General features: G+C 43.9%; 1 long non-coding RNA gene across 1 annotated transcript in view; it reads right to left on the bottom strand.

Annotated features, from left to right (window-relative positions):
* Positions 1 to 14,199, bottom strand: part of LOC108638935 — a 33,308-nt gene extending 19,109 nt beyond the window's left edge. The window contains exons 1-3 of the long non-coding RNA XR_001920160.1: positions 14,103 to 14,199; positions 13,843 to 14,022; positions 12,703 to 12,834 (exon numbers count right to left, since the gene is read on the bottom strand). This is a non-coding gene — a long non-coding RNA (uncharacterized LOC108638935). The remainder of the gene's footprint in view (positions 1 to 12,702; positions 12,835 to 13,842; positions 14,023 to 14,102) is intronic.
* Positions 14,200 to 14,849: the final 650 nt, after the last annotated feature.

Raw genomic sequence — 14,849 nt, 5'->3', positions numbered from 1 at the left:
TTCCTTTCTCACTGCACATTTAAGAGCAATAGACTCCATAGAAAACTACAGGTCAAAATAGTTTTATGGAGGAATGACAATGTTCCATTGCCGAATAATTTAATGCTCTTGCTGCCTTTTTAATATTTGACTGCAGCTCCCTCATGCGAAACAGCGGCAGCAGACGCTGTACACGTTCGCTGCAGCACTCAGGTCAACGTGACTTTGAAACAACAAAGTTTCACTGCTCAGGACATGGGCAGCTCTTGGAGTTCCCTGATGCAGGCAGCTGCCTTCCCCAAGAAGGGCACAGGCAGCCCTTCCATCAGGGCAGGCAGCTGGTCTGGGGGTGGGAAGAGCAAGGATGGAATTAAAGCTTGAGGGAAGAGAAGACCAGAATGGACTGGAGTCTGGGTGGAATAAGTGCACAGCAGGTGCATCCTAGCTCAGACATGGACAGGCACGATCTGATAAAGCAGGAGAAGCATTTCCACCCAGGAGTAGGACAGTAGGACTCTGTGGTTTTGCTTGCAGACAGTGTTATTCCAGTTTCCACAGCTCATCAGCAGAACACAAGGGAAAACTGAGAAGCATGAGGTCATGAATTCACTTGGTCCTGGACCAAGACTAGTTCATGGCTTGCCACAACTGCTCCCAGCCCCTGGAGAAAATAGCCTGGGAAAAGCTGGGAAATCCACACCATCACACAGTGCTCCTGTTAAGGAGAATCCAACACAAGAAAGAAGAGATCTGTGTGCATCCACTCCTCCCAGAACAAGCACCTTTCAGGACAGGATTTTCTGCCGGTGTTCACAGCAAGATGATGCCAGCACATGGCTTAAGCCCAGTATTTGATCCTGGGCAACTGGCAGTGAACAGAAACATCACGGAAATTCAGGAAGGCTTTAAATAGTTGCTTCGGTAGTAGAAATAAATGAAAAACAACAAACAAACAAACAAAAATCACACCAAGAAAACCCACCCACCAAAACCCCAACTACTTGGATCCCAATTAATTGAATAACCCTTCACTGACAGAACTGCATCCTTGATGGCCTAAAAACAGGCCTTTCCATTGCAGAGTTTTTAAAATTTATTTGCATCTTTTAACTTCCATCTTGGGTTATAAATGGAATTAGGTGCCTAAGTGATGCAACTGCTGCTCACATGAGGGGTTAAGCTGAGCAGGAGGAACATCACCCTCCCCCAGGGATATAGTGGTGACATTGCTTTCAATGTGGACCAGACCCTCTGAGTACCAATCATCCCCAGCTCTCTCGGTGGCTTTTGGATGAAATCTGTTTAAGGGGGGGAAAGAAAAGTTTTTGTGAAAATCTTTCTCCTATGTGGTGAAATCCATTCACATAGGGATCTCAGAGGAGAATCAAACAGAATAATGAAGCCAGTTCTCAAAGTTTCAGCAGCTCTGCTCCCTCAGGACTCCTAGGAGGCATTTAAAGTACATCCATTTTCAGTGTAGAACAGCAGCACAGTTAGGAGCCGAGTTTAGGACAAGCCCACACCTGTCTGCTATATCACAAACTATATCTCAACCTTTTCAAGTTAAGTCTCAAAACAGAAAATATAGCTTCCCATAACCCTCGCTGCCCTGGCAGCATGACTGCTCTGAGTCTGCTGCTTCTGCAGGGACAGCTCTAGCCATTTGATGTGTATCTGCTCATAGCAACTCAGGGAAAGACTTCTCAAAGCTCACAGGCAAAAGCAAGATGAGTAGTTATTTGGGAGTCCTCTAGAGAAAACTTAGAAGATTAAAAAATTAGGGTAACAGAATAGAGAGTGCCTCTTCCTTCTAGTCAGGACTGGTCTCCAAAGCAAGCCTCTTAGTGTGAGAGCTTAGAAAGGAACTCCAGCCAACCACAGTCACTGGAGCTGCCCCAGCACTTCTTGCAGCAGGGGTGCTAAGTAACACCTGGACTGATTTCTACCTCAGGCATTTATCACATCCTGACACCTTACAGAATTCTCTGCAGATTTCCTTCACTGTCTGTCCTAAACAATTGTGTCCAGACATTGTTCACTTTAATCAATCAAATTTCTATTCCCTTGTGGTTCCCTTTCAGCAGCGACTGAAGCACTCACTAGCTACAACAAGTTTTCTTCTGATGGCTGATGACTCGCAAATCCTGCAAAGGGGATACACACCTGTCTGGATGGAACCAGACTTTGGGAGGGCCCAGTTGTATTCAGCCCAAAGCACACTGCATTTTGGTGGGTTTTTCAGAAGTACTTGACCCTCCACTGCTGGGATGCTTGTGGCCACTTTTGCCAAACATCCCAGATCTTTGGACAGCTTGGAAAGTCTGGGCTCCAGTTTTAGAGCCCCATGGAAGCAAAGAAGACACAGAACCACCAGCTACAATGGAGCATCTTTGTCACAAGACATTTAGCATCAGCCCTGCCTCCAGTTGCCCACCCTGGTATAACCATCCTGAGTGCAAAGACTGGTATGTGTCTCCGGAAATGGAGTTGAGATGTTTGTCTTATCTGAAAAAGTTCAGTGACTGAACATGCTGCACAAAGAGCGTGAGCAACCCCGACAAAGCAACTGTCGCCTCCTTATCACGGTCTCCAAAAGGACTGAAAAGAATCAAGCGTCAGAGACTTATCTCTTGAGAGATGTTCAGCACCCATGCTTGGCTTACCAATCAGCTCTAACTCCCTTTTTCACTAGAGTTCTTTTGCCTTGTTTTTGGCCACAAGGTACAGCCTTGCCACTTCCTGAGTGTGGAGGTGTTGCGAGGGGAAGGGGGGTGAGGAGGATGGGCCCTTTTGCCCATGCTATTGTCTTGTATTTCTGGACAATGGGATGTTTTTACCCATGACAGTTTTACCATTGTGATAACCGTAACAAATGTCCATCCTAGTATCACAGAAAGCTTCTGAAGTTCTGTGTGATGACAGTGAAAGGGAGGCCAAGGACAGGTTTCCTCGAAGCCACGTTAACCTGGGGTCCTTCTAACAGCCTACCCATGCACTCAGAGCTCAATGTGGGGTCCTGCTGCCAGTGCCAGCTGTGTCAGGGAGAAGTGCTCACCTTGAAATGGGAGAGGGCTCTTGGTTGTGGCCTACTGCCAACTCCATGTGAGCCTTTTGGGTTATGGTGTTACACAGCAATAACAGAGGCATCAAAAGTGTCACTCCATGATAGTGGGACACATCTGCCAATTGGCCTTTTTACATATTTGGTGCCTGGAAGCAATGGCTAAACTCAGGTCAGAAGCTGTAAAAAACAGGTTGAGGTTGGTCCCACACTAGCCCCATTTGAGATGCTGTTATGATGGTTATAATCCTCAACTAATCTCCTAACATTACCCATATTCAAGATGGTAGAAATTAAAATGCAGAAAAGATCAGCTCTAGAGAAGGATGATTCTGATTTTTACACCCAAATCCTCAATCAAAGTATCCTAAACCAGGTCAGAACAGCCTGTATCTCCACTTACTGTTGCATTTGATCTCCTTTCATTGCCTCATCAAAAGTTCTCAAGTTTCTACAAGCAAATATGTTGATTTATACAGAACCATAACCTAATATACATGCTTTTGAGGCCACTCTGAGCTTTGATATTTCTTAAACAAGAACTATTTTCTTATTGTGTCTGGCATCCTGAATGCAGAAAAGATACATGATTATCATCATACTTTATTCTCAAAACCACCAGCACCTCTCTCCTCAAAAGCTCAAGGTCTAAGACCAGACATCATGAGAAAAACGGTAAAAATAGCAATATCATTGCTAGCTTGCAGGGCTATTCTTATTTGTCCTTTGACCACATAAGCCTGGGGTGACAGCAGTGTTTAAGGATTGGGCAGAGCTAGAAGACCTGCAGCCCGGCCCAGCTTTGTTCCTACCTTCTTGCACGCAGTCCTGAGCAGGTCACCTTAACCCTCATGCTCACCCTCCCTCTGCCCAGCTATCTGCCCTGGTTAGGACTGTCTCAGGCTATTTGCAGCAAGGTGTATTTCCCCAGGCATATTCTGTACCTTGCTCAGTGAAGCCCTACTATGACCTAAGGTCTCTAAGCACTTCTCTTAAACATATATTCAATAATTACACGAAACGGATGCTAACCAGTTGTGCAAATATCTCCTTTTCCCTATTAAAAACATCTTCCCTCTGGAAAACACACATAACCAACACAAATGTCTGCCTGTAATCACGCAAGGTTGTATTCACAGCAGATGATGTTCACCGAGAAGTCTCACTGAAGGAGCTTTGCACAGGTAAAGTTCCTTTATCAGACATTTCCCCCTCTCATGCTGTGCTCAGCTTAACATATACAATGGGGGTTGGAGGGCAGGTTTCAGTTGCCAGATAATAACTAATACTTGAACTCTTTCTTCCATGCTTCCAATTTTGGAGGTTTGGCACACTGGTCATCACGAGCTCAACTTAGCTCATGGCTTCACCTCAGTCTGTACAGAACAGAGTGGAGCTCCACAACAGTTACTCAAACCTCTCCAGCAACAGTACCAGAATCTAAGCTATGATAAAAACTTCCCAGCTATTTGTCATTAGGCTTTTTCTGCAGAAGGATATGGACAAGGACACATTGGTGAGACAGTGCTCCTCTCCATTGCTTCTCATTTAAATCACAGTCTGACATTTCTCACATTTGTCTGAAACAGAGTGACTTAAGGAACAACTCCAGACCCTCGCCCACAGGATCTATGCCCTAGAGCTTTATCCAGCAGCCTTTGCTGCAAGGCCTTACAATATTATTTAGAGATGGGGTAGCTGAGAACTCACTCCAAAAAAGAAAGAATGCAGCAGAGGGTATAGATAGTCCTGGTTGGCCACTGCCCATGGGGCACCCATGTTCCTTGGCAATCAACATGAGAAGAAACTTTATCACAGCTCAGACCCACTGAACAGAGCTCCGAAGAAAAGGACATTTTGTTTTCAAATATTTTCCTCTAACAGGCATTGAATGAAGAGCAGGAAAAAAAAACAACAAAAAAACCAAGCTCTGATGAGAAAGATAAATTCTTAAAAACAGTGACAGACGCCCAGAGCAGATACCAGAGGAAAAATGCCACCAAGATCCGATTAGCCCAATGAACCAATGCTGTGGACAGTATCTCTAAACCAAACTACTCTTCCCTTTTCCTCTCCCACAGTCATCTTCCCATCATGGCAAAGTCCTCCCAGCCCAGTGTTCCTCTGCCCACCACTCACACACTTGAACTCTGACCGTGATGCTGTCAGCAACTACAACTGAAGACATCACCGAGGTATCTCTATACCATCCAGTCTGCCAGGGGCTGTGCACAAATGCCCGGTTGTTGGTTGGATGAGGAATCTGTACCGAGCTCCATGAAGCCAGAGTACACAGGTGCATTAGCTCAGGAAAAATCATGTGATTCAGCCACAGCTAAGCAGATGTACCTCAAGTGCCTTCCATCAGTTGAAGCCAAGGGGTGGTGGAGAGGCTGCCTCTGCTTTCAGCCAGCATCCCTGGGACAAGGAAAAACTACAAAGGATGTGAAGGCAACTGAGGGAATACTGCTATGTCACAGCACTGAGTTTCTTCTTTTCCTATAGGCAACAAATAACAGCCACAGTGAACCATGGTAGCTATTAGAACAGCAGTCGTGAGAGGAAAAATTATCTCCAGAATAACCGACTGTGGTCAAAGAGTGAAGAGGCAGGAAGAGGAGTGGCAGGAGGATCCTGTCCTGATCTGACAGAGGAATTCAGTCAGGTTTTAGCTATTTACAATCCCCCTGCTAATTAACTAGCAGACCTTTCAGTGACTTTTCCCAGCAGTGAGACAGTTCCCATACTGTAAGCAGCGTCATATCAGTCCCGTGCCGGCCAGATCGAGTCATAGTTTCCAGACCAAAGGGGTACCAACTTTGGTCTCTTCAAATTCAAGAGACAAACCCAGGAACAAAGCCTGGAGCAGACGAACACTGCAGCCTTGCCAAACCACTGGCAGCAACGTTACCATGTAAGCATAAAGTTAGCCTCTGTTTGCCAAACTGCAAGGGGGCTGCTCCAGCCCCCGTCCGCAGAGCGAGCCCAGTGCCACTAAGCACAGCAGCTCTCCCAGGCCTCCTTCTTCTCTGTTCTGGGGCCAGGATCAGCAATATCTCTGTGGAAATAAGCTCTAATAGTTGCTTCGGGTCCAGTAGGAGGAGCTGGCTAAACACACATTTTTGTCTTAATGTAGGGCCTAAATAAACAGTCAAATAAGAACTCAATTTAAAAAATCCTGTAGTTTAAAGGATTCCCTCAATTCTCAGTATTCCTTTTATTCCCATGGCAACTGATACGACTGATCTGCAGCCCAAGTATTTTCTCCTGCCTACTTTTCTAGTATAACTGGAAACACACACAAATTTGATGTTGGCTTGTACGGATTTTGCAAATACTGTAACACATTTATCCTAAGTAATTGGTGAAAACATATTGCATTCTTTAAAAATACACATCAACCCCACTGATGTACAGGCAGAACATCTACATAGCTGAGAGACCGAGAACTACTCAAAGGCTTCCTATCCAAAGCCTGCAGAGCAGGGACTCAGTTAACTGTTACTTTCCAGCAGTAACAGAGCCCATTCATGCAGACAGTGGTGCACAGATCGGCCCAGTGGTTGCCCACACCAACCCAGCAGTAGCCCAGCTACTTCTACACACAGTTCAGCCCAATGTCACCAACCCTAGCTTTTGTAATTATCATCCTCCTTTCAGGCCTTGCTGCTACAGCCACATCATTTGGCACTCAGTGCTCTGGTCTAGTTGACAACGTGGTGATCAGTCAAAGGTTAGACTCCGTGAACTTAAAGGTCTTTTCCAACCCAAATGATTCTGTGATGTATCAGTTTCTGTTTATCCACAAACTGATTTCTGGTCCTACGGCTACTGAAGGCCAAGTTCAACCACAATTCACTTGCTACACAGGAACTGGAAGCAAATGGGAAGGCCCTTTCTTTGGTTTAAACAGAGGTGTAGAAAACCATCATCTCAGTCTTCAGGTCTTCCCTCATGATTTCATCATCTGCTGGCCAAACTGCCATGCTGAATCCTCTTGAACTCCTACCTTGTGGTAATAAGGAGCTTGCAGGACCAGCTCTTTATTTGACGCACCGACCAAATTAATTAGCAGAGTTTGGATCACTTTTCAGAGGGTCCATGCTCCAGTCACCAAAATATACACTTCCTGAGACCCTTTAAAAACTTTGTAAAATATCTTGCTCAGCACCTCTATCCCTCCTGCGAGTTCCACATCCATTAAATAACAATAAAACAGCTTGTTCTCAGGTTGGGAGCATGCTCTTTCAGGGACTAGGAGGCAAGGACTTTGTAAAATTGTCAGATATATGCACCTGCTCATGAGTGGATATTTTGTCCCATATTTTTGTAGTAGAAAAAGAAACCTGAGGTTTTACCTGACAGCTTCTTACAATCCGGCCAGTGTAAGGTATAATACAGTCTTTTTTTCCCTTGCTTCTCAGATCTCAGGAGCGTGTGCCAAAAGACTGTCAACTTGTTAAAAGTACATTAATGCAAATTCCAGAGCTTTCAGTTATGTTTATGCTAATAGAAAGCCTCCTGCTCTGTGACAGGCCCAAGTGAAGAGTCAGTAACAGGAAAATTAATTCCAGCTGTTGAAATTGATTTAAAACTAGCTTATTCATAATAATAATAATAGGGGGGAAAAAAAGAATTCCTGAAATAAAAATAAAAAAGGGAAATACAGAAAGCACAAAATCATGTTTACTGCATGAAAGCAGAAAGGGCTTCTCCTGTTGGGAAGAAATCTTCCAAATTTAATCAAGCCTGGTTAGAAGAAAGCTCTAGCTTGTTATCGGGTTGTAAGTGTAGATTAACATGAAAAGAATTAGCTATGTGCACAGCCTGATTTTGCAAAGGAAACACAGGGGTTTTGTGCATGTATTTTGTTTTATATTCCTTATGTCTAATCCACAGGCAAGGAGACCAAATCCAGACTGCAATGGGACAGGTAGTATTTTAGAGGATAATGGCTGCATACTGAGAGCACCAGAGCTCTGAGTGGGAAGATTAGCTACCCATGACCGCTGCATTTATTCAGTGCCTTTACACACATTTTTGCTGACTTGAGTTCTGAGCGATTTCCATGTTTAGACAACCCCAGTCTTGGGATCACATACCCCAACTTTGCTGGTTTCAGAGTTCAAACCAAGATCTGGTGGTGAAACTGCTGGCTGCCCTGCCATTTCTAAAATGATCTCAAATGTCCGTATCCTTGATCTAAACATCCAAACTTTTTAATCTCAATTTTTCTTTTTAATTTCCCAACGATGATCCTCCTAAGTCCTTGACTGTGCGTATGTGTAGCCCTAAAAATGGAAGGAACATAACACCTTGCAAAATTTAGTTTTGACATGGAAGGGGAGGCAGTCTTTAAAAATTTGTTCAGAACTAGATTTCATGCATTCGATATCTACAACTGGAACCAGATTTGAAAATACACTGGTCTCTGCTGTAATCATCCCTGAGTACAGAATCTGTCCCTTTCCTAATGAGCATTTCTGAAAGACCCAAGGTCTTATTTAGGGTCCTGCTTAGATGCTAAGCCCTATCTTTTGCCACAGTGGTATCATCTTATTAGGACCACATTCCTTGTTGGTTTTGAAGGGACTGATCCAAAGTTCACTGACATAAACACAAACCTCTCCATTGGCTCCACAGACTTCATATCCAGCCTTAAGGCACAGTCTTGCATTTCATTATTGAAATGGCCTAATAGACTCCACAGACTGTGTCTTCACTGTTCTCCTCTCTTAGTTCCTTATCCCTACCTTGTATATATTTACCTCCATGTTAAACACCACACAGTTTTTAACAGGCATGGGTGAAGGGGTAAAGACGAAGAGATGCCATGACTTACATGGATCCTAACCAACTAATGACACTGAGGAATTCACATGTGTGGGTGGATGTGAGGATAAAGTGTTGGACCAATTTCAGCAAGAACCTTGAGAGAAGCCAAGTCAAACCCATGGTTATTCAGGAAGCTAACAAAGGATGCCAGCCCTAACCCTGTAAGAAAAGCAATGGGCTAGTGTGTTTGCAGGAGGTTGCTTCCTTTTGAGGGGGGAAAAGGGGAAGGAAGTTCCTCTAGAAATCCTGCTAGAATTTCAGAAATTTGCCCCTTTATTGTCAACTATAGAGAATGAAGATAAACCTCAGAGCATGCCACAGCTCAGTTGAACAATGAAACGGGCAGATTAACTGCCAAAATGGAGACGCTGTCGGTCCAGAGACGGACAGTTCCCCTGACTCATGCCATCAGAGGAAGGAAAAAACAACAATAAAGAAAGCAGGGGCTATTTCTCAGAGTGCACCCCATGACTTCTGCTAGCTCATGCTGGGAAAGAAGGACACTGCACATTTTTAACTAGTGTGGGCAGCTAGAACCATAATTTGAACTCTAAAGGGCCATTCGCAGCTTTATTTACCAACTACAGTTAATCATGTGGAGAAAAAAAGCATTTCAATTTAATGAAAACCTGATTGGTGAAGGAGAAGGAGGAGATATCTTTTGCAGGAGTGATACTTCTCTCCTGAAAAATGAGGGTTTATGTGTGGAAGCAGGAAGGATTTCTCTAAGGGCTGGTATTTCCCTCCATGGCACTCAACCCTTGCTCACATCATTTTGTAGGCACTTGGACACCAGGCTTAACAGGCTCAGGGCATTTTCAAGCAAACTGCTGGGTTCTTGCTTCTCTGTTCTAATGCAAGTCAGGCTTCTACCTGCCTTCTGTTCCCTTGGCCCCAAATCAGCAATGCAAACCCAGGAATTCAAATACCATCAGTTTGGGGAGAGGGTAGTGGTGTTTGTTTTTAATAACAATCAGTTATGGGTTGTTTTTCTCTGCCTTCTGGATCCTGAGTCTTTCAGGCATAATCAAGTCACACTTTCAAATTACTGGGGTTTGAGGGTGGGGTGTGGAGTTCACACAAACACAAGGACTAGAAATATGCCTTTGAAATGAAGCTAAAATTCTCAAGCAGTTATTTAATTCCCAAAGACCAGGCACTAAACAATAAAAAAATATCACTATCCTCATTGGAAAAGACTGGTGGCTGCAAATCCCCTCCTCCTACATATTTCTTATTCACATAAAGGAAGTTTGACTTGAGAGCTGAGGAAAAGCAATCAGGATTTAGCCCTATGACTTAAAGAAACCATTACTATCCAAAATCTGTAACAGAGAGCAAAATCACAAATCTATTTTCCCCAAAACAAATGGGGTTTGCTTGAAGCAGGCAGGAATCATGTCGTGTGAAAATTCAGGAAAAAGTCTGGATCAAAGGCCTGAAGGAATACACACACACAGACAAGGTTAAGAAGGCTTCTCTGCCTTGCTTTTGCAGGGCTTTTGAGCCCACCACTCTAGTCAGGATGATGATGAAACACAGGGATTTGAGAATAGAGGCAAAAAGTAACCACCACCTCAGCAGCGTCCTGGCTGGACTAGTCTGAAGTGATTCCTGCGCCTGCGGGGGAAGACCAGAACACGCTGGATCCCACACGCACAGGGTCGAGGTCAAATTCTCCATGTGCTGCCCCCATTCCACACCCTCCTGCAGAAGGCTGGGCTGGCCGAAAAAGCCGGAGCGTTTCAAACAACCTTAGCTGTGGACAGTGCCGATCAGCTGTTTCCCCAAAGCCTCCTCAGGCTGAGCAGCACACATACACCTCCTGCTGGACCCGGCCTTCAGTTCAAAAAGCTGCGGCCACGGAAGAAGGGAGCTGAGTTCTTTTACAAGGCATTAAGTTTCATTTGCAATTACTTGGGATTTTATTGCACTACTGAATAGAACAGGTTAGTTAACTGGGCCAGCAACATTGTACCCATATGCCTTTTTAACAATGCTTTTCTGTTATTGTTTCCTTATTGGTCTTTTCCCTTTTGCTACATGCGACTGGATTTTACTGGCGTCCAGCTTGTGCAATAGGTCCCAGGTGGCTCCTCTAAGAAACTTATTTGTTAATTTGATGGCTGAACCAGTGCATGAGGAATGAAAAAATACTGAAATGCAATACCCAAGATGCTACTTCACAGCAGTGGCAACAACCCAGGAAATGTTCCCCAGAGTAAGGTTGCTGGTTGAAGTGGAACCTTGTCCAGTTCATCCCTGGAAGCAAGACACTCCTTGCTAACACACCTGCTTTTCTCTGCACCCAACCCTGACTCCAGCAGGACAGAAAGGAGCTGTAACAAATCACCCCACGAGAGCCAGAGTGTGCTGCAGGGGATGGAGTCACAGGGAGAAAAGACAGGGCTCCTACTCCTGCAAGTGTAAACTTCAGAGCCTGCAAGACCTCAGTGTGCCTCAGAGACAGTCAACAAGTAAGCAAATTGGGCCCTAGATTCGACAAGCCACAGCGTTTCCATGGAGAACATCATTTTTTGGGGGCAAAACCTCAAAAAACAACCCTCGTTCAGTCCGACAACTTTCACTCAGAATGCAATGACCAGGTTTTCAAAAGAACTGAGCACCCACCAGTGTCCACTCTGCGAACTGCTTGAGCTCCTTTGAAAACCTGGTTCCCTGAACAAGATACCCTTAACTGATGGTTGAACACGAAGGACATACACTGTTCTCTTGCTCCTGCCTTGTTAAATAATGCATTTCTTTCTACAGTGGATAAGCACTGAAAAGCCTTGTGGAAGTAATACATCTGAAGGAGGGATTGGAACAGAGAGATAAGCCTATGGTGGAGAAGGAATTCTACTTACAGAATTCCATGTCAAGATTTTTTTCCCATGAAAAATACCCCACCCCTCATCAGAAATCTTAAATTATCATGAAGAAGATGTGTGTAAGAAAGGGTTGATTCTGACAGATACTCCTGACCTGGGGGAAAATGAGTGAAAGGTTTCAGGTTTTTGTTTGTCTTGACTCTTCATTTCAATGCTCTAATTTACACTTGGACAAGACTTGAAATAAAAATAGCAAAAATTGAAATTAGATGTTTTGGTTGTTCAGATCGTATGTCGCCTGGGGCTTTAGCTCTTATGGTGGGGAGGGCTATTTTGTTTTAAGATTTTTGAGTGAAGACATCACTATCCCAATTTAGGAGATTATTTGATTTTGGCTATTTTTCTTGTGCTGAGAAATTCTCCTGAGATGGGAAATCATGGTGAGCTCTGTTCTAGACCCAAGAACAAGGAACAATATCAAAAGGCATCACCACCCGAGAGTACTTCCTTTTGCTGAAACAGAATCCCAAAACATTTGCTTTGCCAAGAATAAGAGAAAGAATAGAAACAGGATGCTCTTGCTGGGGTTACAAGCCATCATTAACAAATGCAACCTCGTCATCTCCCAAAAGAGAGCATCTCATGCAGGCTTACTGATTCGGGGTTGCTCGAGTTGAGCAGAAGATGCAATCCTGATAAACCACAGCACAGATGAGAAAACTTTACTTCTCCTCAGCACTTCTCCCCTCTTACCTTCTCGAGTTCTGATACTCTCAGGCACACGGTGTGACCCTTGGGGATGGTCCTGTGCAGGGCTAAGAGTTGGACTCAGTGATGGGCCTCTTCCAGCTCAGCATATTCTGTGACTCTGTGAAGTTTTTCCTTACGTTATGTCACACAAAACAGTGAAACACAGAAAAGGTTTGATCCAATGAAGCCCTGCCCAGACACATCCCCTCAGTTCTCCCCACAAAACCCCTTCATGTAACTCCTCACCTCAGCCCAGGGGAACCCTGTCAGCACCTCCTCCACTGGTGCCCGGGACAGCTGAAGCGGTGCAGGTATCTCCACACGCAATTTGGCACCAAATCTGAACCCTTCAGTGCTTTCTGGAACACCCAGAGCTATCTTCAGAATCCCAAACAAATACATTAATTGCTTTCAATTTATCAGCCTCAAATCATTCTGTCTAATTACCATTCATCTAGAGTTTGTGTTTTTTTAATGGTTTATGGGTATTGTTGGTAATCTTTTAATTTCTCATTAAAAACAATATCTTGTACGCACTATGTGTGAAAAGCCCTAATCCGATAAATCAAGCAAGAGTAACACAGTTAAAAGGAAATCAGTGGAACAATATTTGGGTTTATATATTTCTGCCAGTCAATTTGTAATTAAAAGTTGCTACTTTAAAAAACACAGTTGTTGCTGTGAAAGCCATTATCAGTCGGCATTTTCATATGAATACTGCTTTAATTAATTAGCAAAAGTAAATACATTATATATCAAAAACCGCTTTCCCACTGAACCCATGCGTTCCAGAACAAAAGGCTTAATAAACCATACAAAAGAGGGACAAATTAGCTGATCCCACCCTCCCTTTTCAGGTTTAGAGTCTTTTAAAGTTCTCCAAGGTTTTTTTCCCCCCACACTTGCCTTTTTTTTTTTTCAATACATTGTTTGTTTTTCTTCAGAAGTGTGTATGAGGGAGAAGATGCTACACAAACACAAAACATGCCATTCAAACTAAATTATTTGGAAATCAGTTTAGCTGGTTCTTAGAAAACAGGAGTGTTTATGATTATTAAAACCCAAATGTAATTACGATCACACACAACACAGTCCCTTTGGAACAAATTATTTGCTGAACATTAAGGGGTTAGAGTTTGATTCACAAAAGGGAATGATGTGTCTGAAAAATTCTTTTGTCTAGGGGCATTCCAGAGACTGAAAACAGCAGAAGAAAATTCTCCATTTTCATTACCAAGCAGGAGAGAAAGTGTGGATGAGTGGTGTTGTTTCAGACTAAAGCCTATAAGATAAGAACACCTTGAAACATCAATGGCATCTCTTATCTAATGGGCCTTTAACAAGAAACAAGGGTCCTGCCATCTGAGTAGCAAACAAATCACTCACCTCATCCTGGCCCTTTCCTGCTGAATTGCTGCAAGCAGGGCCCATTTGTGGCTATGGAGCAGAGAGGAGGAAGCATCTTAGCTGACTGATGACTGTGGCCAGGCCTGGGCTCCCTCAAGACAGCAGACTGTGGAAAGGCAACCCAACGGTGGGACCACTCACACAGGTGTAGAATTTGACCTAAATAAAGAAATCCAACTCAATAAGGCTCTGTCTTGATGGATTAGACAGACTAATTCCCCCAATTTAATCACACTTACCTACAGAGCTGGAGTTCACTGCACAGTGATGAACAGCAACCTCAGTAGGCCTATCTCAGTAGGCAACCTCACCACCTTTTCAACAGTATAAACACATATTGGTCAACAGGTTAGGCCAAGGAGTGCAAATACCAGACAGAAAGAGTTCAAGATCAGGTTGGATAGGGGTCTGAGCAAGCTGGTCTAGTGGAAGGTATCCTTGTCCACAACAGGAGGGTTGGGACTACATGGTCCCTTCCAACTCAAACCATTCTAGGATTCTATGAAGTACAAGAGTGTTCAGCGGAAAAAAGGAATTACCCAAAGGACAATTATTTGCATCTCCTTTCCATGACAGTACTTGAGGTTTTCCACCAAAGGATAGCTCCAAAAATAAAGATCAGCACTAAAAAGGTGAAGATATTGGACTGGCTAATTCTATGGCTATATTAAGAACCCATACAGGCATGCAAAGTTTCATTAACATAGGAAACCCAACAGTGCATTAGCATAAAGACTGTTTGCAGTCACCAGCTCCAATCCTCTCCATCAAATTTCCTCTCTTACCAGATATTTCTCTTCCCCCACTCAGTTCTGACTCCTAGCTATCTTCTCCCTTGCACAAGGTACTCAATCAGTGTGGTCTCATTAGGCAGGTACCATTAAATCAAGCCAGAATCCCCCCAGCAAAAGGCACATTTCAGCAGACACAGAGGTGTCTGTGCAATGTGCAGGGATGGGGTGGGATACCATGAAAAGCACCGTACT

The sequence above is a fragment of the Manacus vitellinus genome, unplaced genomic scaffold (genome assembly GCF_001715985.3).
Source record: "Manacus vitellinus isolate BGI_N305 unplaced genomic scaffold, ASM171598v3 scaffold_14_pilon, whole genome shotgun sequence".
Classification (NCBI taxonomy): Eukaryota; Metazoa; Chordata; class Aves; order Passeriformes; family Pipridae; genus Manacus; species Manacus vitellinus.
The sequence above is the reverse complement of the archived record's forward strand: the minus strand, read 5'-3'. Positions and strand labels throughout refer to the sequence as shown.